Source organism: Myodes glareolus, chromosome 23 (genome assembly GCF_982192425.1).
Source record: "Myodes glareolus chromosome 23, mMyoGla1.1, whole genome shotgun sequence".
NCBI lineage: Eukaryota > Metazoa > Chordata > Mammalia > Rodentia > Cricetidae > Myodes > Myodes glareolus.
In genome coordinates, this window is record NC_142048.1 from 2,142,644 (window position 1) to 2,166,964 (window position 24,321).

Below are 24,321 nucleotides of genomic sequence, written 5' to 3' on the forward strand. Positions count from 1 at the left end.
TTCTTTGCTTTAAGTTTAAAAACCACCTATGAGTGAGTACGTGTGATAATTGTCTTTCTGGGTCTGGGTTACATCACTCGAAATAATATTTTCTAGCTCCATCCAGTTTCTATTCTAAGTGGTACTCCTTTCCTCCTGGCAGGTGGGGCCCTTAAAATCTCGCCTTTGAGTAGATGTGGGGCAGGCCCCTTGAAGGTGCTGGTCTGGAGCATATCTGCATAGAAAGCTGCAGTCCCCATGATGTATGGGTGCCAGTGGCACAGGGACACATATAGAATTTCCACTGGGAAACCTGATGAGCCTCCCAGTGTGAGTCTTGGGAAACAAACTCAGATCTCCTGGAAGAGCAGCAAGTGCTCCTCAGACCCAATTTGTTTTGTTTTGTTTGTGAAACAGGATTTCTGTGCAGTGCTGGGAGCCCCAGAAGTTGCTCTGTAGACAAGACTGGCCTCAAACTCAGAGATTCACCTGCTTCTGCCTCCCATGTGCTAGGTTTAAAGGGGTGAACTGGCAACTGCCCTGATTTTTGTTTTCCTTAATTACACTTTCTGTGTGTGTGAAGGGGTAGGAGCATGTAGGGGTCAAGGACAGCTTGGAGAGTTGCTTCTTTCCTTGCACCATAAGGGTCATGAGAATTGTACTCAGTAACTCAGTGTTGGCAGTGATCGTTTTGTGGTGTTGGGGTTTAGTCCTGAGGATGGAGCTCAGGCCCTCATATATGCTAAGACATCACCAGCAAATGTTTATTTTCTGATGACAGGGATATAACTTGGGCCCTCAAAATGCCAAGAAAATACTCTGTCACTGAGTGCCCCCAGCTTGGCAGTCTTGTTTGTAACTTCTGACAGGTTTGTTTACTGCCTAGTTTTATTAACATAGCCATGTACGGAGGGTGACAGAGTCTTCCTGGAGACCCCCAGTGTTAGACATAATCCAAGATGTCTTGGCACTCAACTTTGTCATCCTTGCTGTTGAAGTCCCAGGACCTCACATCCCTGTCTTTGACTGAACCTATTTTCTAGCCAGCATGGTAGCACATATGTCATCTCAGCAACTGAGGGGCAGGAGCATCTCCTGAACAGTGTGAAGTCAGCCTGTACAACACAGTCAGGTGCTACCTCCATGTCCAGCTGCAGCCACAAGCCAAGTATGCAGACATCCCCAGTCCTGGGAGGAAAGTTGCATGGTACACCAGAAACCCAGTGAGATCCAGGCTGCTCCAATGGGGCATCTGTGACTGAATATGAAGGGCTAGAAAGGCAGCAGCTGCTGCTGGTTTGCAGTGAGGGATAGGGCCCAGGAATACTCAGAGACACTGAGGCCTAGGAGAAGAAAGACCCAGCAGCAGGCCAACCTGTCTCAGCCTGGAGTGACCATTTAAAGAGGAAGGAGCCCTGATCTTGGACCCAAAGCTGTTGGTGTCCCCATGGTCTGGGCTGCTGTGGACTGCTGGGTTCAGGAGATGGGCCTTGTTGGGGTCCTGCTGTGATCAGAGGGTGCAGCAGAGCATCTGAAGGGCAGACAAGGAGCAAAGGAGAACAAAGGCTGCAGAGATCTTTTAGTGCTTATATGAAGAAGAGCTGGGAATGGGAGCAGTAGGCTGTGTCTGTTGGACGCACTTGGAGCAGTCCAAAGGAAGAGGTCCCAGAGCCCAGGGGCCATCCAGGGGTTAAGCATAATGGGGCCAAAGGGTCTCCCCAGGAGGTAGTTCTGTTCTTCCCAGGACAGTCTCCATCAGAGACTGAAGTGCTCGGCCTAGGAGATGAGGGGAGAATGGGACAAGGGAGAGACTGTAGAGTGGTGGGAAAAGAGGGGCCATGGGCAAGGCTGTGACATAGTTGGATCTTGCTGGTCTATGCTGGACCAGGCTAGATGGTTACAGGAATGAATGTTTTTTTCTGCTGATTTAAAAAATAAGAAGGCTGGGAAAGCAAGATCTCAGCAGTCAACCAGCCAAGCTTTACTAAGGGTATACTGGCTGGCTTTATGTCAACTTGACAGAAACTAAAATCATCACAGAGAAAGAAAGCCAGTATGCAGCACCCCCTATGACCTCTGCATCAGCTCCTGCTTTCCTGATGGCTCTGGTCCCACTGCTACTCCACTCTCATGATTCCGGCTATGCAGCTTTGGAACATGTGTCATTTTGTGAGACCAAAACCAATTATTTTTCGGGACAAGTGGCCGACAGTGGCTATCCTTGGTACCTGGCCTTGCAGTTGCCTCTGCTTGCCTCTGTCCTCCTGGCTTCTCCTTGACAAGTCAGCCTGGGACTACAGTACCTGCAAGGGAGGGACAGTTCTCTCCCTGGATAACAGCAGTGCTAGCACAGACAGGTGCCCACTGAAGCCTGGATTCCTGAGGCAAAGAGGGCAGGGAAGGCTGACAAAATCTACTGTTATATTCCTGAAATCCTGGAAGTGGGAGCATAGGACCTGAAAGGATCTTAGGCACAGAGGAACCTTAGCCCAGGGTAGACATTAATTTGCTAACAGTCACCAAAAAGAGTCTGCAGTAGACAATTTTCAACATGATATGACAATTAAACAGAACATGACAATTAAACAGAATTGACAAGACATTGCTGCATGTTGGGTTACATGATCCCTTATCAGTCCCAAAGGGTTGTAACCAAATGACCCAATGACCAGAAGAGGAATTTGAACATCCTCCATTTCCCTCAGGCTATGAGATTAGAAGCATGTCTACTAGATCTTCTTGAGCCCCCAGATTGTCCAGACACAAGATACCAGATAAAGCCAGAAACTTACCAATTGGTAAAAACAATAATAATAAAGTTTACTAGAGACCAGAGACTGGGGTGCCCCCCAGAACAAGGTTTGTGCTTCCTGTATGGGTCCCCAAAATGTTAGGTTCATGGGGGTTGTACAAAAAAACACCAAAGTCTAATAAACCAAAAGCAAACTTTATTCCAGGAAAAAATAAAAATTAAAAAAAAGTAAATAAATCTCCTTGAGACCACACCCAGAAATGGACTTGTAAGACTGTGGCAAAAACTGGTATCTGAACTCATCCTTATAGTAAGAAGCAACAAGAATTAGGCAATAACAAAGGAATTTTTACAATTTTGAGGTGAAACTTAGATAATTGTCCTTCTTTACAATTTCCATTAACATGGTTTCTTCAGTTAAACTAGTGCTTGTATTTAGCCCATTGTCTCTCTCTGGTACTTGTGGATAGTGTTTACTGAAGCTCTGCATTCCCCTGATACTGCCACTTTCACATAGCAGGGAAGGCTATGGGACAATGTAAAACCAGTATGTCAAAAGTCACGTACATACCATCATTTAAAAGTTAACTCAGCTCACATCAATTATGCTGGTCATGAGTGGCCAGGAGATTATCTTAGTTCAGTTTATAGAGGGATCCTTTGTCCTGCAAATGGAGAATATAATTGCCAGAACAGAATAGCACTTAACATCTACCTCAACTGTTTATACACATTTTCCATGGTCCTAAGCTTGACAATCACAGCATCAATCTTGGACATGATGCTGCCTATGGAGTATTCCATACAGTCAACACGTCTTCCCAGTGCCTGAAACTCTTCATAAAAAACCCTGTTGGAGATACTGTCCCTTCTCTGGGAGCTATGCCCACTGTCGTCGTTATCATCCTTCTTAGAGTCATACAGGGTTCTTGGGAAACTTCTGATGCTCATGGGATATAGTAATGAACTATGTTCCAAGCCCAGAACCTCCCTCACTTTTGCACTGGGTGGTGTTTTAGTGCAATGTGGCACGAGGCTCAGGTCACTGGTTGTCTGGTTCACCAGGGAATTCTTACTATTGATATATTCATGTCCTTTCCATTTGCTTTTATTTTCCTCCTTGGTCCTATACTTCAGCCTCTGGATGTAATGCTGGACTGTCATGTAGATGACCTGGTACTGTGCCTCTTTCTGGACCATTCCTGGCCTCTGCGACCACACCATCTGAATGGTTTTAGAAACATAGATGTCATGGTCAACTTCTTTCTCTCTAATGATGTCAATAAGGATATCAATAACAATGAATGTTCCCGTACTGCCAATTCCAGTATTGCAGTGAACTACAACAAGGCCTGCATCCATGATGCTCTCCTGCTTGTGGTGGACCTCCTCCAGGAAGCCCAGCAACACCTTCAGGGTCACTGGGCACACCATGGTCAGGCCATCTCTGTATTTCCTTGTCCAACCTTGGAGAGCTTGAGTTCTCTTAGGGTATAGTTATGAGTAGCACTTTCTTTGATGTTCCAAACATGCATGACCCCATAGTCTTTGAGTGCATACTCATCAGGCCAGTACTTGACACATTTGTTCTCCCCTCTCTCCACCTCCTTTGTGGTCATGCTGATGACTCGAGAGTTCTCCTGGAACACCATACTCCAGAAATCATTCACCGTGTTCTGCAGGCAGCCTTGCGTGACAAAGTAGCTCTTTTTGGGTTTTGAATTGTGGCACTTGGTTTCAAATTCAGGCATGATGATGTTCACATTGATGTAATCAGAAACGGGCTCATTGGGATCACCATCATGCAGAACAACCCTATTGTGATCAAATGGCAGGATGTTTTTGTATCTATTTTTGTTTTTACTTTCTTGTCTCCGTCCTTCTTTTTGGCTATAGAGAAATTTATATTCCTGTTTCTGTAGTGTCTCTAATTCTTCCCAAAAGCCATGTTTGACCATACCTGTGGTCTCAGCTACCTTGCCTAGCTCTCAAACCCTGCTTTCAAATTCAGCAGCATTAATATGAGTTGTGTTGAGAGGCTGCTTGAGCTGCAGGACTGTGCCCAGTGTCGCCACCATGGGGTTCTTCTTGTAACACTCCACCAGGTCTGTCAAAGAGTCAAAATACTCTCCTCCACCAACATTGTATTTCAGTTCCTGACATCAAATCATAACGTGGTTCACTTTGGACTTACCATCTTTGCTCTTCTGTTTGTCATCACCAGTGAGGACAGAGAGAATGAAGTCTCCAGGGTATCTCTGGCTCCCTCAAACAGGAAAGCTGCCATGCTTACCCTTCTTCAATTAGCAGTTTCTCTGCTTCTTTTCCAGACAAGTGACCATGGAACCACCTTTCAGAGGTTGGGTCTGCACAATTCAGTGGGTACATGAGCTCAACAACATCTCCGTTCTTTTCTTTTAGCTGCTCATGATGTTCAATGTAATACTGGAGCAGTTCAGCCAAGGTGGCAAACTTCTTCCCACCATAGAGGTCATAGTAGTTTCCATGTGATTGATGGCTCCATTTCTTCTAACACACAAAGTAAAATCTCCAGGGTTACTCTTACTAGGTCTTGACAAAAAGCTGCCATCAATACTTCTGGTTAGCAGGAGATTCTCAGCCTCCACATGAGTGATGTTGGGGTGAAACCCTCTCTGAGATGCCATGTTCCCCTTGGCTCCAGCTCCACATAGACCTGCTGCTTGCTCAGGCTCCTTGGGACACTGTCACATGTGTGTTGGAGGGACTAAGCAAAGCCCCGCTGAGAAGTCAACACATGTCCAGATAGAACTGGCCCACTCTGCATGCACAATCCCTCACCAGACCTGGATCCCGAGTACTGGCTGTGCCCCACTAAGCTCACTCTGCCTTCAGTCCTGGGCTTTGGCTCCTGCTCTGGTCTCACCACCGTGTCCACCTTAGGCAGACTGCCAGAGCAGAGGTGGGAGCCAGAGCTTCAGGTGGTCTTGTTTTGTCCATCAGCACAACTGGTATCCTATGGGGCAGGGCTCATGCCACGCTCTAACAGTCATCCCCAAAAGCAGGTTGGTCTCTTTGTCCCTGTCCTTCTCTACATAAGCTATGCAACAAACAGTCTTGGAGCTTTAAACAGAGTTTGTAGGCCTCACCATAACAAGTTATGCAATGTTCCTGCCCGTACAATAACCATAGAATTTATATATAATTTGGGCTTATCAAAAACATTTACACTGTAATCAACACACAAGGCAATAATAGAAATATTATTTACAAATAACATATATTTACACTGACATCTCTGGTTATAGGAAGAAAACATATAACCCATACATAAAAACCCAACAAGAGGCCCTCTCTCCTCCTACCCCATCCCTGCTTTCAGCCAGGAACCCCTTCCCTTCCTCACTCCCTTTTTTGGGGCATAAAATCCCCCAACCCAGCCTGTGTGGGCACCTCCAGGACTGGGCGGTGAGTGCAACTGGGCAGGAGGGAGTTCCTTTGTTTTAATAGCCTGCCTGCAGCAAAGTAAGACTGCAGGCAGGGAGATTTCTGGCCAGCAAGAGGCACTGATCCTGTAGCAGATGATATAATGGAGGGGTAAGAGTGCTCCTGATCCGCCACAGAAGCCTGGTAAGGGAACACACAATTTTCCCGCTACCCTTATCTCCCTGGGTATTCCGAAGGGGTGGCTTCCCCCAGATAAGCCCTCTCTCCTCCTAACCCATCCTCGCTTTCAGACAGGAAACCCTTCCCTTCCTCCCTCCCTTCTTTAGGGCATAAAATCCTCCAACCCAGCCAGTGTGGGTGCTGCCTGGATGGGGCAGTGAGTGCAACCAGGCAGGAGGGAGTTCCTTTGTTTTAATACCTGCCTGTACCAAGGTAGGACTGCAAGCAGGGGGATTCCTGACCAGCAAGGGACACTGATCCTGTAGCAGAAGACTCAACAGAGGGAAGAGCCATTGGAGAGCATCTGAAGGAAGAGATGGGCAGACGCTAAGGCAAGAATTCCTCCAACAATCTGAAAAACAACATGAAAACACCAGATCCCAGCGATCTTACTACAGAAGGACTTGAACACCCTATTCCGGAAGATGTGGAATACAGTGTCATTATGAAAGCAATAGAGTCCCTTAAACAGGGTATGAATAACTCACTTAAAGAAATGGAAGAGAAGTATAACAAAAAGATTGAAGAAACGAGTAAAGAATTAGAAGAGAAATATAACAAAAAGTTTGAAGAACTAAGTAATCCATAAACAACACTCTGGGAAACAAAGAAAAAACAATCAAACAGGTAATGGAAACAGTTCAAGAATTAAAAACTGAAATGTAGGCAATGAAGAAAACAAAAACTGAGGGCCGGCTGGATATGGAAATTCTAGGTAAACAAGCAGAGACTTCAGAAACAAGCATAACCAATAGAATACAAGAGAAAGAAGAACGAATCTCAGATTATGAAGACACCATAGAGAAAATAAACGCTCTGACCAAAGAAAACAGCAAATCCAACAAATTCTCATCACAAAACATTCAGGAAATCTGGGACATAATCAAAAAAACCAAATCTAAGAATAATAGGGGTAAAAGAAGGAGAAGAATTGCAGATCAAAGGTACAGAAAATATATTCAAGAAAATTATAGAAGAAAACTTTCCCAACCTAAAGAACAATATTCCTACGAAGGTTCAAGAAGCAAACAGAACACCGAATAGACTAGAACAAAAAAAAAATCCCTCACCATATAATAATCAAAACACAAAGCATTCACATTAACGAAAGAATATTAAGAGCTGTAAAGAAAAAAGGTCAAGTAACTTATAAAGGTAAACCTATCAGATTTACACCAGACTTCTCTATGGAAACCATGAAAGCCAGAAGGTCCTGGATAGAGGTACTGCAGAAACAAAGTGACCATGGATGCAAGCCCAGACTACTATACCCAGCCAAATTATCGTTCACTATTAATGGAGAAAACAAAATATTCCAGGATAAAAACAAATTTAAAAAATACGTAGCTACAAATCCAGCCTTACAGAAAGTATTAGAAGGAAAAATCACAATCCAAGGAATCCAACATTCCCAAAACTGCCTACAATAACTCAGACATCTAGTGACCCTTCACAACCACAACTCAAAGAAGGGAAACACATACACTCTACTACTCTCCGCCCCCCAAAAAATAACCAGAGTCAACAACCACTGGTCATTAATATCACTTAATATCAATGGACTCAATCCACCTATAAAAAGGCACAGACTTAGAGACTGGATATGAAAACAGGATTCAACATTCTGCTGTTTACAAGAAACACAACTCAACCACAAAGACAGGTACCTACTCAGAGTAAAGGATTGGGAAAAGGTTTTCCAAGCAAATGGACCTAAGAAACAAGCTGGTGTGGCCATTCTAATATCTAGCAAAATAGACATCAAACTAAAATCAATCAGAAAAGATGGAGATGGACATTTCATTCTCATAACAGGAACAATTCATCAGGAAGAAGTTTCAATCCTGAATATCTAGGCCCCTAATATAATGGCACCCACTTATGTAAAAGAAAAACTTCTAGAACTCAAGGCAGTCATCAAACCACGCACAGTAAGAGTGGAGACTTCAACACACCTCTCTCTCCAATGGACAGGTCAATTAGACAGAAACCTAACAGAGAAATAAGAGAATTGTTGGAGATATTGAATCAAATGGACTTAACAGAAATCTATAGAACATTCCATGCAAATAGGAAAAAATATACCTTCTTCTCTACAGCTCATGGAATCTTCTCGAAAATTGATCACATACTCGATAACAAAGCAAACGTCCACAGATACAAAAAAATATTAGTAACCACCTGTGCCTTGACAGATCACCATGGATTAAAGTTAGAATTCAACAACAATGCTACCCCCAGGAAGCCAACAAACACATGGAAGTTGAACAGTCAACTACTAAATCACCCCTGGGTCAAGGAAGAAATAAAGAAAGAAATTAAAGTTTTCCTTGAATTTAATGAAAATAAAGATACAACATACCCAAACCTATGGGACACTATGAAAGCAGTGCTAAAAGGAAAGTTCATAGCACTAAATGCCCAATTAAAGAAAATGGAGAAAGTACACATTGGAGACTTAACAGCACACCTGAAAGCTCTAGAAAAAAAAGAAGCAGATTCACCCAGAAGGAGTAGAAGACTGGAAACAATCAGAATTAGGGCTGAAATCAACAAAATAGAAACACAGAAAACAATACAAAGAATCAATGAAACAAAAAGTTGGTGTTTGGAGAAAATCAACAAGATTGACAAACCCCTATCCAAACTAATCAAATGGCAGAGAGAGAACATGGAAATTAATAAGGTCAGAAATGAAAAGGGGGATGTAACCACAGACACAGAGGAAATTCAGAGAATCATAATATCTTACTACAAAAGCCTGTATGCCACAAAATTGGAAAATGTAAAAGAAACGGACATTTTTTTTTAGATAAGTACCATATACCAAACTTGAACCAAGACCAGGTGAACAATCTAAATAGACCTGTCAGTCGTGAAGAACTAGAAGCTGTTATCAAAAATCTCCCTACCAAAAAAAGCCCAGGACCAGATGGTTTCAATGCAGAATTCTACAAGAACTTCCAGGAAGAGCTAATACCTACACTTCTTAATGTATTTCACAATATAAAAACAGAAGAGTCATTGCCAAACTCTTTTTATGAAGCTACGTTTACTCTGATACCAAAACCACACAAAGACACAACCAAGAAAGAAAATTACAGGCCAATCTCACTCATGAACATCAATGCAAAAATTCTCAATAAAATACTGGCAAACCGAATCCAAGAACACATTAGAAAAATCATCCATTATGATCAAATAGGACTCATCCCAGATATGCAGGGCTGGTTCAACATACGCAAATCTATCAATATAATCCATCACATAAATAAACTGAAAGGAAATAAACATATGATCATTTCATTGGATGCTGAAAAAGCATTTGACAAAATTCAACACCCATTTATGATAAAGGTGTTGGAGAGACTGGGGATACAAGGATCATACCTAAATATAATAAAAGCTATTTACAGCAAGCCGACAGCTAACACCAAATTGAATGGAGAGAAACTCAAAGCCATTCCACTAAAATCAGGAACACGACAAGGCTGTCCACTCTCTCCATACCACTTCAGTATAGTGCTTGAAGTTCTATCAATAGCAATAAGACAAAATAAGGGGATCAAGGGGATTCGAATTGGAAAGGATGAAGTTAAACTTTCGTTATTTGCAGACGATATGATAGTGTACATAAGCGACCCCAAAAACTCTACCACAGAACTCCTACAACTGATGAACACCTTTAGTAATGTGGCAGGATACAAGATCAACTCTAAAAAATCGGTTGCCCTCCTATACACAAAGAACAAAGAAGCAGAGAAAGAAATCAGAGAAACATCACCTTTCACGATAGCCACAAATAGCATAAAATATCTTGGGGTTACTCTAACCAAGGAAGTGAAAGACCTATTTGACAAGAACTTTAAGCCTTTGAAAAGAGAAATTGAGGAGGACACCAGAAAATGGAAAGACCTCCCCTGCTCTTGGATTGGGAGAATCAACATAGAAAAATGGCAATTCTACCAAAAGCAATCTATAGATTCAATGCAATCCCCATCAAAATCCCATCAAACTTCTTCACAGACCTTGAGAGAACAATAATCAAGTTTATATGGAAAAACAAAAAACCCAGGATAGCCAAAACAATCTTATACAATAAAAGAACTTCTGGAGGCATTACCATCCCTGACTTCAAACTCTATTATAGAGCTACAGTATTGAAAACAGCTTAGTATTGGCATAAGAACAGGGAAGTCGACCTGTGGAATCGAATAGAAGACCCAGATATTAACCCACAAACTTATGAACACCTAATTTTCGACAAGGGAGCTAAAGGTATACAATGGAAGAAGGAAAGCATCTTTAACAAATGGTGCTGGCATAAATGGATGTCAACCTGTAAAAGAAAAAAAGTAGATCCATATCTATCACCATGCACAAAACTCAAGTCCAAATGGATTAAAGACATCAACATTAATCCGTCCACTTTGAACCTGATAGAAGAGAAAGTGGGAAGTAGTCTACAAGATATAGGCACAGGAGGCCTCTTCCTAAGTAGGACCCCAGTAGCACAGACAATAAGAGAAACAATGAAAAAATGGGATCTACTGAAACTGAGAAGCTTCTGTAAAGCAGAGGACACTGTCAGTAGGACAAAAAGGCTGCCTTCTGACTGGGAGAAGATCTTCACCAACCCCTCATCAGACAAATGCCTGATCTCCAAAATATACAAAAAACTCAAGAAACTAGACACTAAAACTCTAATTAACCCAATTGAAAAACGGGGTACTGAACTGAACAGAGAATTCACAACAGATGAACTTTGAATGGCCAGAAGACACTTAAGGTCATGCTCAACCTCCTTAGCGATCAGGGAAATGCAAATCAAAACAACTTTGAGATACCATCTTATACCTGTCAGAATAGCTAAAGTCAAAAACACCAATGATAGCCTATGCTGGAGAGGATGTGGGGTGAGGGGAACACTCATCCATTGTTGGTGGGAATGCAAACTTGTGCAGCCACTGTGGAAATCAGTGTGGCGGTTTCTCAGGAAACTGGGAGTCAACCTCCCTCAGGACCCAGCAATTCCACTCTTGGGAATATACCCTAGAGATTCCCTAACATACTACAAAAGCATTTGTTCTACTATGTTCATAGCAGCACTATTTGTAATAGCCAGAACCTGGAAACAGCCTAGGTGCCCCTCAATAGAAGAATGGGTAAAAAAGGTGTGGAACATATACACATTAGAGTTTTACTCAGCGGTAAAAAACAATGACATCTTGAATTTTGCATGCAAATGGATGGAAATAGAAAACGCTTTACTGAGTGAGGTGAGCCAGACCCAAAAAGAGGAACACGGTATGTATTCACTCATTAGTGGATTCTAACCATAATTAAAGGTCTTTGAGCCTATTATTCGTGATCCTAGAGAAGCTAAATAAGAAGATGAACCTGATGAAGATTATTTAGCCATCTGCCAGGAGGTAGGAAATAGACAAGAGTCCCAGGTAACCTCGGGTACATGGGGGGTGGGTGGGAGGGTTGATGGAAGGGGAGAGGGTTAGAGAGAAGGGAGTAGGGGAGGAATGGGGAAAGCTCGGTGCCCTGGGATGGGGGGGAGGGAGGAAGGATGAATATGGGATCAGGGAAGAATATATTTCAACTAAGGGAGTCATTTTAGGGTTTACAGGAGACTTGATTATATATGGGATCCCAGGTCCAAGGAGAGATCCCCCAGATTGTTCTCTGGACAGAGGAGAGGGTGCCTGAACCGGCCTTGGCCCATAACCATACTGATGAATATTTTGCTTATCACCATAGGTCCTTCATCTGGCGAAGGACGGCGATACAGACGGAGACCCACATTGGAGCACCGGACTGAGCCCCCCAAGGTCCAAATGAGGAGCAGAAGGAGGAAGAACATGAAAAAGGAAATCAGGACTGCAAGGGATGCTATCACCCACTGATACAAGGGGACGGATCTAATGAGAGTTTACCAAGGCCAGTTGGACTGGGACCTAACGAGGACGTGATCTAACCAGATTCTCTGAATTTGGCCGAATTCTCTGAATGTGGCTGGCCCGAAGTCTTTCTGAAAAGCTATTGACTATGATACTGGGACTTGTTTCCTCTGCATATACTGGATTTTGGGGATCCAGTCTGTTTGGATACTCACCTTCCTGGACCTGGAGGGAGGGGGGAGGAACTTGAACTTCCCACAGGGCAGGAAACCCTGACTGCCCTAAGGGATGAAGAGGGAGGAGGAGAGGGAGTTGGGGGGAGTGGGAGGGTGTTGGAAAGAGGGGCGGAAATGGAAACTTTTATAATTTAATAAAATTTACTTTCAAAAAAAAGAAAATGGATGGAAATAGAAAATGCTTTACTGAGTGAGGTATCCCAGACCCAAAAAGAGGAATATGGTATGTACTCACTCATAAGTGGATTCTAGCCATAGTTAAAGGTCTTTGAGCCTATAATCTGTGATCCTAGAGAAGCTAAATAAGAAGGTGAACCTGAAGAAAATCATATAGTTATCCTCCTGGATATTAGAAGTAAACAAGATTGCCAGGAAAACTTAGGTGCATGGGGGGTGGGGGTGGAAGTAAGGGGAGATAGTTAGGGAGAGGGGAGAGGGGGAGGATTGGGCTGGCTTGGAGGAATGTGAGGGGGAGGGAGGAAGGATGGTTATGGGAGCAGGGAAGCATAAATCTCAACTAAGGGAGTCATTTTAGTATTTGCAAGAGACTTGATTCTGGAGGGGTTCCCAGGTCCAAGGAGAGGTCCCCAGATTGTTCCCTGGGCAGCAGAGGAGAGGGTGCCTGAACTGGCCTTGGCCCATAACCATACTGATGAATATTTTGCATGTCACCATAGAACCTTTATTTGGCGATGGATGGAGATAGAGACACATATTGGAACACTGTACTTAACTCCCTAGGTCCAAATGAGAAGCAGATGAAGGGAGAACGTGAGCAAGGAAGGCAGAACTAGAGGGAACCTTCGTCTGACGATGGATAGAGATAGAGACGGAGACCCACATTGGAGCACTGGACTCAGCCTCTAAGGTCCAAATGAGGAGCAGAAGGAGGGAGAACATGAAGAAGGAAGTCAGGACCATGAAGGGTGCGTTCACCCACTGGTACAAGGAGACTGATCTAATGAGAACTCACCAAGGCCAGCTGGACTGGGACTGAATGAGCATGTGATCAAACCGGATTCTCTGAATGTGGCTGACATGGGGGCTGACTGAGAAGTCATTGACAATGGCACTGGGTCTTGTTTCGTGTGCATGTACTGGCTTTTTGGGATCCTGGTCTGTTTGGATGCACATCTTCCTGGATCTGGAGGGAGAGGGGAAGAACTTGGACTTCCCACAGGGCAGGAAACCCTGACTGCTCTTGGGACTGGAGAGGGAGGATCAGAGGGAGTGGGGGGAGTGGGAGGGTATTAGGAGGAGGGGAGGAAGTGGAAATTCTTATAAATAAATAAATAAGTAAATTTAAAAAAACAACAAGTATATAAAAGCCTTTGCTTTTATACTATATTTACAGCTTTACTCTTGAACCACTCACTACACTGTCACTTTATTTCTATCTGAGCACTCACTTTTAATTTGTGGTGTCCATCACTTTACTCCTGTTCTCAAACCCCAGCAACATCATGGGTTTGATGTTTGACATCAAGTCATGGTCCAGCTGACTTGTCCATATGTTCCTGAAAAGTGTAATGTGGATTGAGGAAAGAAACAGACAAAAGACTGAAGACAGTCAGGAAGGCATTCCAATGAATACTGAATCTGCCTCAAGTTTATTTTTTATAGCCCTTTTATAACCTAAACCAAAGGGGTGGGCGCAAGACTGTTTGTTTATTTGTTTTTTTAATCATTATATAAGGAGCAAACAAGACTGATTACTTTCTTAATATTCAAAACATCTAACAGCAATGCCCTAGGTCAAACATCCTGATATTTAGAGCAAAACATCCATTAGCAACACCTTAGACAAAACATCCTGTTATTTGGGCAAGATATAGAAGAACTTCACATGAGGCCAAACATTTTGTTGTTTGACCTTGAAGGAGTAAAAATATGCTCAAACGCTCTGATCTTTTGTCAAGATGAAGCAGAGCCACTTCTATAGGCCTCCACATACCCTGACTTTGGAGACACAAGACCGTGGGAGGGTGACTTTTTGAGTTTCAGACACTGTGGGGGACTCAGTATGCTCACTCCAGCATGCAAGAACCCTGGTCCAATGAATGGAAAGATATTCCCAGGCCCCCAAAGGCTCAGGGGACCTAAGGTTGTAAACCTGCCCAGATATTGCTTCATTTCTGATTCACCCCTTCAAGAAACAGTCACTCACCATGGCCTTCCCTGGTATTCTTCCCATTATCCTAGACACTGGTGGTCTGGATGTCCTCTGCCCCAATACTAGTGGACACAACAGTAGCCAGAACATGCTGCCTTCATTAGACTTCATTTCCAAGCTGCAACCTGGGCTTCCTGTCCTGTCAATGCCACCCTGGCTTCAAGAGATTTGGCAAAGAGAAGACTGTACCTTGAGGAGATAACCCTACAGCAGAGCTCCCACACCCACTGATCCACTAGGGTCTTCTTGCTCACCTTAGAGTGCATGGGAGGTTCCTGTGTGTGCTTAGAAGGTCTGAGTATCCTATCCAGGTCTTTCTGTCTCTTCAAGATGCCTCACAACACTGGGACAAGAATGGAGAAGAGAATCCTGGGCTTCAGCTCTACTTCTACCCCTAGCACCTCCCAGTCCAGGAAATATCTGTGAACCAAGTGGACATCTCCTGCTGGTTAATCAGAAAAAAACCCTATTTGGACAAGGGTCCAGTCCTCCACATCACCCTGACATGGGCCTCTTAGCCCTTTCTGAAGCTACCCACTATTTCTCTGTGACTGGTAGTTTTTGTTGTTGTTGTTGTTGTTGTTTTATATAAAACACCTAATGGTCTAATAAAGAGCTGAATGGCCAATACCAAGACAGAAGCAAGATTAGGCAGGGCTTTCAGGCAGAAAGTATGAAAGGCAAAAGGAGAGCAAGCAACAAGAGAACAAGTGCAGGAGGATATCAGGGTCAGCCACCCAGCTACACAACAAGCCATGGGGAAAGAAGCAATGAAAGGTATATAGAAATAGAGAAAGATAAAAGCTCAGAGGAAAAAAGGTTGTCAGGATAATGTAAGATTTTTAAAAATAGATGACTAGAAACAAGCTGAGATAAACTTGGGCATTCATAACTAAGAATAATCCTCCTCTGGGTGTGATTTATTTGGAAGCTGGGTAGAAACACCCCCCAAAAAAAGCCAAAGAAGTAAAATATCCCACAACAAGGAATCCTTGGAGCACTGGTCACTGGCCCTCAAAACTCAAAGTTTGACTTATGAGGGAGGTTGCCAGGAGGCAGAAGGTCTGTGAGCTGCCTTGGAATCCTAGACACTCTGGAGTTTTCACAGACACTGCTCAGTGAAGACCCACTGTTCAGAAGAGGTAGTGCCTGTCACCACAGCACTTGAAGACTGAGGCAGGAGGAGTACAATTCCTAGGACAGCTAGGGCTATGTGGTGAGAAACAATCCACAAAAAATGGTAGGGAGAGCCAGGCAGTGGAGGCACACGCCTTTAATCCCAGCACTTGGGAGGCAGAGACAGGTAGCCCTTTGTGAGTTAGAGGCCAGTCTGGTCTAAAAGAGCTAGTTACAGAACAACCAAGACTGTTAAACAGAGAAACCTGTCTTGAACTCCCCCTCCACGAAAGAAAGAAAAATGGTTGGAAGAGGGTTCCTATGGAGAAGAAACTGCAAGCATACGAACCTGAGTTCAAGTCCACAGCACCTGGGTATAAAAGCTGAGCATGACAGGGCACATTTGTAAACCCCAGCTGGCAAGTGGAGACAGGAGGGTCCTTGGGGCTCCCTATTCAGTGTATATAGCCCATCAATGAGCTCCAGATTCAGAGAGGGATTCTGTCTCAAAAATAAGGTAGAGAGTGCAAGAAGAAGACATAACATAGACCTCTCCACAACATGCACACACAGAAAGCTTTCTGGAAAGAAATGTGGAGAAAAAGACCAAAAAAAGAAAGAAAGAAAGAAAGAAAGAAAGAAAGAAAGAAAGAAAGAAAGAAAAAGAGACTCAGAAAGGCAGGTATACATACACATCTGAGGGGATATAGCTCAGAGCCACATCATATGCTAAACATCCTAGGTTACATAGTCAGCAATGTAAAAAAAAGTCTGCCTTCAAGGACCCCTTCATCACTCTGTCCTTGTGTGGCAAGGCTAGCCTCAGAGTGTGTACTGGATTCTGGAAACAGTAGAATCCATAATTGGTAGCCACATTTTGGAAACATAATTCTAATTTGAGATGGATGAAGAGACTAACATGGCTATTTCCTGACTCGCAAGCCCTAATCTAGCAGAATGTGTATCAGCAGGTCCTCAGGGTTAGTCCCTTCATGGGGAAAGAAACCAAGGCCTGGAATAAGCAGTCCAAGGTATGTGAGAGAAACAGACTTCACGGGGACAGCCAGGGCCTGGAGGTTTGGTAATTAGGTGTCGAAATTGTGAGTTTCCCTGTCTGGAGTTGAGGTTAGAGTCACATACAGAGGAAGATGTCTGGACCTCAATGCTTGTGACTGGGGTGGGAGTTGAGGAGGAGCAGATGGAGAGGAGAGGTGCCCATCAACAGTGTCTCTATGGGAATAGCTTTGTGACATGGAAGGAAAGGTGCAGGGAAGACTATGAGTATCACCATGCCAACTCAGGTACAGGATGGTCCCAGTTTCCAGCCCTAATTAAGGAAGGACATTCAGGCACATCTACCACATAGATGAATACATTAATGCCTTCATGTTGAGTGAGCTAAGCCCATCACAGAGATTGTTGATTTCTTATGTATGAGATACTGAAGACACCAAGGTCATTGGTGAAGACAAACAGTAGGACAGTTGTAGCAAGTCTTTCTACATACACCAGCTCCCAAACAATGATACTAAGACTTATTCTTATGAAAGTTTAGATTTATCTTAGGCTTATCCCACTAGCTCTTATAACTTAACCCATTTACCTTATTCTACATTCTGTCATGTGCTGCAGCCAGTGCAGCCTGGATGCCAAGACTGGCAGGGGGTGCTGGGATTGAGACACAGAGGCTTTTTTATGTGGAAGAACAGCAACCTTTATTTTGCCCCAGCTAAAGCCTTTTATACCTCCAATGCTTCTGGGGAAAATCACTGGCCAGAAAGAACACAAACATCCTTGTCAATTACAGACCACAAGGAAGTTCTGCTGTTGGTCAGGGGGAGCAAGGACAGCTAGATCACAACAACTCCCCCTGTTTTATTTTAAAAAATAAATGGTGCCTGTCTTGATACTTTGGGTGGAATACTTTTTCCTTTCCTGTCATGGGGAATAGCCCTCTAATAGTTCCTGTCTTAGGTGGCATCCTGCCCCCAAAGTATTGCCCATTTGTGGCTACCCAGACACATAGCCCTAAACTAAGTATCCCCAGGACTGACAGCACCAATGAGCCAGACAAGCACTGCAATCATCTAGCATGCACTAACTGGGTGATAAAATTAAAAGAAGCAGTATTCCAAACCCCTCTCATATGACGTTGAGTTTGAGTTCCATAACAGTAGCAGAAGCATGCAGCACAGTGCCAGGAGTAACACACGTAACATGATTAACTGTTGAAAAGCCCAAAGATAGCCCACTTACTCCTGAACCAGAGCCACTTGTGATTTTGAATGTCCAAAGCATTGCTGACTCTTTCAGCCAGCTGGTTCAAGTCTAAAGAGCAATTCTGGCAGCAGTATCTGCAGTGGCAGAGATAGCAATATTCCAAGGTCTCTCCTCTGCCAATCTTCTATGGTCCAGCACTTGTTGCCATATTTGCTGATACTCCTGACACCGCAGCAGTGTCCCCCAGGCCTGGCACTGACTGGGTCATGGCAACATGCCTTTCACCTCAGCCAACTATCAAAGCTCTGCTCCAGCTGCCTTCTGGCCCCAGATGCGCTCCCTCTGGGTGCAAACTGCTGCATGGAAAGGAGCAAACCTCAGGGAAGCAGGCTCACTGTACCTGCTCCAAAACCATTGAAGGGGCCCCACTTTAACAATCTTTTAGGGAATTTGGGCGTCTCTGGGGAAGAAAAAAACACATACTCCTTTTAATCTAACTTAGCTTGTTCCTAGTCTGGAACATTTAAACCCCCTCCCATAATAAACCAGGGGCTAACTTAAGTTATTGTTTATGTGAAATCTTAGGCTGTTTTCCTTGTTACTTCCATGCCTTGCTGCTTTAAGAGTTTCAGTTACTTTTTGAGGCCTTCAATTCCCCCTCCCACCTCTTCTTTATACTTGCTAGTCTTTTAGAGCATGTCCCTCAGAGTATCTCTGGTGATGAAAAAAAAACACCCTACTTTCCCCAATATGCTCCTTGATTTAGCTGGTGGATGGAGCAACCCCATTCAAGAATCCCCACTTTCGAGATCTCTGTGGAACCTCCACTTTGCTGCAGCCAGCACAGTCTGGATGCCAAGACTGGTGGGGGGGGTGCTAGGATTGAGACATGGAAACTTCTTTTCATATGGAAGAACAAGTAACCTTTATTTTGCCCCAGCTAAAGTCTTTTATATCTCTACTGCTTCTGTGAAAAATCACCGGCCAGAAAGAACACAAACATCCTTGTCAATTACAGACCACAAGGAAGTCCTGCTGTCAGTCAGGGGAAGTGAGGGCAGCTAGATCACAACAGTCATGTGACTAGTTACCACATCTTTCTAAACTGCTCATGCTGTTTTATCCACCTATGTCTGGCAACCTCATCTTTCCTCTTCCCTCTCTGTCCCCAGAAGTCTCACCTAACCTCTTCCAGCCTAGCTATTGGCCATTCAGCTCTATATTAAACCAGCCACGGTGACACATTTTCACACAATATAAATAAATATTCTGCAACAGACAATGGGTAATAGCTGACAAGGAGTTGGGGGTGTGTCTACAGGTTAGAAGAACTCTGAAGAGAGATCATAGTGATGGTTAGACATATATGTCCACACATATATTAGACTGGACTAGAACTCAGTGTGCAGTCCACAATAGCCTTGAACTTTTAAGTTAATGCTACATTTTTTTGTGTGTGGATGATCCCAGGCTTTCAGCCAGCCTCCTTGGCCTCAGATGGGTGATACAAAGGTGGTAAGAAAAAAGGCCATGAACACTGTTCTTCTCCATTGTCTAGGCAGCATTGGTGGGCCCCTGCCTGAGAGCAACATCGTGTGCACCATAATGGAGTTTCTGACTTTCCTGCACCTTAAAGGTATGGGAGTATTTTCCATTTAAAATGGTATCTTGGGCTGCAGGGCATACCCATCTCTGGCAGGAAAAAATAAGAATAGGTTTCATGGAATGCCACAGGTAAACATTCTATGTTAGTACTGAAGTACATTACACTCAAACGTCCTGTGCTGGGTCAACAGGCTGATGTCACTACTGAGAAGGGAGTGGAGCTTTGGGGGCCCCTATTTTTGGCATAGTGCTTTTCAGGGCCAGGTTATGCAAGTCCTTGAGAATCCATATTTTGTTAGCATAGGTGCTTGGCAGGTTGGCTCTGGGAGCTGTATCTGTATTCAGCATTCGGCCATGCTACTGCCCTTTCAAGAGAAACTGAAGGACAAGAGAATAAAATCTATAGGGGTACAGTGGTGGGGCAGGGGGTGACACTTGGAGACATGGCCCAGTACTAGAGAGCACTTGCTGTTTTCCAAAGGACCCCAGTTTAATCAGTTCCAAGTACCTATGTCAGGTGGTTTACAATCACCCATAACTCCAGTTTCACAAGATCTGCTCACACACACACACACACACACAAACACACAAACACTATGAAGTTTTTTAAAAAATAAAATCAATCAACTAGGCATGGGAAATGAGAGAGCTGATAGCCTTAGTCTCAACCCTAGGTCCCCAGGCCTCTAAGGAGTTTTTAGGGCTTTCTGCAGATTTCTGGGTGACTGCTCCTGCAGAGGCACCTCAGCTGTGCCAGGGGTTTCCAGTTAGGTGTTTTGTTTCTTTGGTTTTTTGGGGGGGGTTCTAGACAGGGTTTCTCTGTAGCTTCTCAGCCTGTCCTGGAACTAGCTCTTTTGGACCAGACTGGCCTCAAATTCACAGAGTTTCACCTGCCTCTGCCTCCTAAGTACTGGGATTAAAGGTGTGTGCCACCACCGCCCAGCCCCCAGTTGGCTTTGATCTTGTAACACAGAAAGTATTTCTAGATACTAGCTTCACAACTCCAATGCCTACCCTCTTTGAAGAGTAGGCAGTCCTTCAGACAGAAGTTAGACACACGGATGCTGTCCCCAGTTCAGGGTTCCTGTGAGAACTTGCCCCTCTCCATGAGTACTAGCATGTTATTCTTAAACTCTACAACAGAGCTACACTACTAAAAACAGCCTGGTATTGGCATAAAAACTGACAGGAGGACCAGTGGAACTGAATCAAAGACCCAGATATTATTACATACACCTTCGAATAGCTTATATTTGACAAAGAAGAAAAAAAATACCAAATGGAAAAAAGGAATCATATTTAACAAATGGTGCTGGCATAACTGGATATCAACATGTAGAAGGATGAAAATAGATTCATATCTATCACCATGCACAAAATGCAAGTCCAAATGGATCAAAGATCTTAGCATAAAGCCAACCACACTGAACTTCATAGAAGAGAAATTAGGAAGTACACTTAAATGCATTGGCACAAGAGACCACTTCCTAAATATAACCCTGGAAGCATCTAAACTAAGGGAAACAATTAATAAATGGGACCTCCTGAAACTGAAAAGCTTCTGTAAAGCAACGGTCATAGACAAAACAACAGCCTACATAACAGGAAAAGATCTTCATCCCACATTGGACAGATGTCTGATCTCTGAAATGTACAATGAACTCAAGAAATTGGTCATCAAAAGAACAAATAATCCATTTTAAAAATAGAGTACAGACATAAACAGAGAACTCCCAACAGAGGAATCTAAAATGGCTGAAAGACACTTTAGGAAATGTTGAACATCCTCAGTTATCAGAGAAGTGCAAATCAAGACAACTCTGAGATTCCATCATACAACTGTAAGAATGGCCAAAATCAAAACACTGATGACAACTTATGCTGGAGAGGTTGTGGGGTAAAGGAAACACTTCTGCATTGCTGGTGGGAATGCAAGCTGGTACTAACATCACTTTGGATGTTAGTGTGGAGATTTCTCAGAAAATTAGGAAACAACCTTCCTCAAGACCCAGCAATACCATCTTTGGGTATATATCCAAAGGACGCTCAATTGTGCCATAAGGACATGTGGTCAACTATGTTCTTAGCAGCTTTATTTGTCATAGCCAGAACCTGGAAACAACCTAAATGCCCCTCAATTGAAGAATAGATAAAAAAGTGGTACATTTACACAATGGAGTACTACACAGCAGAAAAAATAACAACATCTTAAATTTTGCAGGCAAATGTGTGGAACTAGAAAACATCACTTTGAGTGAGATAACCCAGACACAGAAAGACAATTATCACATGTAAGCACTCATAGGTGGTTTTTAAACTTAAAGCAAAGAAAACCAGCCCAACAATCACAATCTCAGAGATCCTGGACAATAATGAGAACTCAAAGAGAGACATGCATAGATCTAATCTACATGGGAAGTTGAAAAAGACAAGATCTCCTGAATAAATTGGGAGCATGGGGACCATGGGAGAGAGTAGAAGGGGTAGGGAAAAGAAGGGAGGAGAGCTGAGAAAAATGTATAGCTAAGCAAAATCGATTAAAAAATGGAGAATATTGACAAAGGTATAAACTAAAATGATAAAATTTCCACTGTAAGGGCTAAATAGAATGAATGCATATCACTGATATCATATTTCAGGATGTAATATTCATATTAAGCATGAAATCATTTTGAAAGAGAGTAATCCAAATCCAACTTTAGGCACTTGGAACCCATAGTTAAGTCATCAGAGAGAAGAAATTTTATGCAATGTCACAGGATGCTGGGAATCATAACACTGGATAGGTTGGTCAAAGAGAGAATGTAAAATAATGAGGGCTAAAGATCAACAACAGAATTGGAGAAGCTCCAACTTTTAAGGGGCATGTACAGCAGTAGTCCACAGAGGTCTTTAGGAGAATCAGCAGCACTAATTAACACATGAATGAAACACATGCTGAGCAAAGGTGGACAACATTTCACAGTAAAACCTATAATCATATTAAAAGAAGTAGATTTCAATTCTGCTTTGATGTTGCTTCAGATGTCATTTGTTTTGTTCTTTTTTAGTATTTATTTATTTATTATATATACAATATTCTGTCTAAGTGCATGCCTGAAGAGGGCACCAGGCCTCATTACAGATGGTTGTGAGCCACCATGTGATTGCTGGGAATTGAACTCAGGACCTTTGGAAGAGCAGGCAATGCTCTTAACCACTGAGCCATCTCTCCAGCCCCTTCAGATGCCATTTGTGACCTTAGTAAAATGTCTGCATAGAATTGCTGTGTGAAATGCTGAGCCAGTGTTCAGAGAATGAGTCTGACAATGCAGCCTGGAGCTTTCTGGAAGAAGACAAAATATTGAATTTTCAGTTGTTTGAAAGAAAGGAAGTACTAATAAGTTGAGGGACAGTGTTGCTTAAAGATGGAGGAAAACACAATGACTGATTTTCACCCTAAGTGTCTCCTCTTCTCTTTAATAATAGACTCTGTGAAACCCTTACCTGGTTATTTCTGTTCAGTTTAAGTCTTACTCATTATTTAAGAATTTTATTGCATTCTCTCTCTCTCTCTCTCTCTCTCTCTCTCTCTCTCTCTCTCTTTCTCTCTCTCTCTCTCTGACTCTCTGTCTCTCTCTCTCTGTGAACTGTGAACTAAGCTACTTGGCATGCTATTTCTTACTTTTGGACTTAGTTGTTCTGATATTCTTATCTGGCTTACTTCATTTTGGAATTGAATCAAATTGCTTTAGTTTGAATTTTGGTTGCAATGATATTGTTGCTTATGGAAATGAATTTTAAAACTTCTGTTTACTCTCCAAAATTTTTATATAAAATGTAGCTGTTTGTGTGTGTATTTGTTCAATATACAATATGTATAAGAATGTGGAGTGGTCTAGAAGAACGGAGAAACATAATTATGTGGCAAGAAGCAAAAACCATTTCTAACAAATTCCAACAGAGAACTTGAGAAACTCAATATCTACACCCACTACTAAATTTAAGCAAAAGCTGTTCTTCAAAGAAATATACAGAGAACAAAACAAAACAATGCTCTTCCATATTTTAAAGAACACTTATGTTATCTAGTTCAAATGGTAAATTATGGAAGCCATACTGTTGAAAATTCACTCTATAATAAAAAAAAGGTGGTGATGGCGCATTTCTTTAACCCCAGCATTTTGGAGGGAACTCGAGTGAATATCACACCCTGAATCAACTCTTGTTAATGTTCCACACCTTTTTATACCCCACTCTCAAAGGGGAGGAGGAAGGCAAGATACTTCACTAACATGATACAAGGACAGAGCATCTCTGACCTTTGGTCCAGGTGAGTGGATACACCTCTATTCTCAAAATGGTAATAAAATATTCCCTAGGTCAGAATTTCTTCATGGTATTGCCAGCTGAAGTCAACAACTCTGAGAAGAAAACAAGCTCAAACTCTCTGACCAATAGTCAAGGTAGAATGGACTCACATCTTTGGACCCTGACAATGGAAATAATCCTGTGGTAGGTAGTGTCAGAGATTAAACCCCTGACTATAATTTACATATGCAATTTTCTTTTCTTGAACATGTGCTGAATCTAAGGAACCACTTTGTGGTGAACAGTATGGTGGCTACAAGTACCATATTGGCTGTTTGAAGTCACTGATGAAGCATCTTTAGTGCTCTCTCTTAAATATATGAAATAAGAGAGATA

At 42.9% G+C, this 24,321-nt stretch overlaps 1 pseudogene; it reads right to left on the minus strand.

Annotated features, from left to right (window-relative positions):
* Nucleotides 1-3,442: 3,442 nt before the first annotated feature.
* LOC148118262 (tyrosine-protein phosphatase non-receptor type 11-like) lies at nucleotides 3,443-15,144 on the minus strand (annotated as a pseudogene).
* Nucleotides 15,145-24,321: the final 9,177 nt, after the last annotated feature.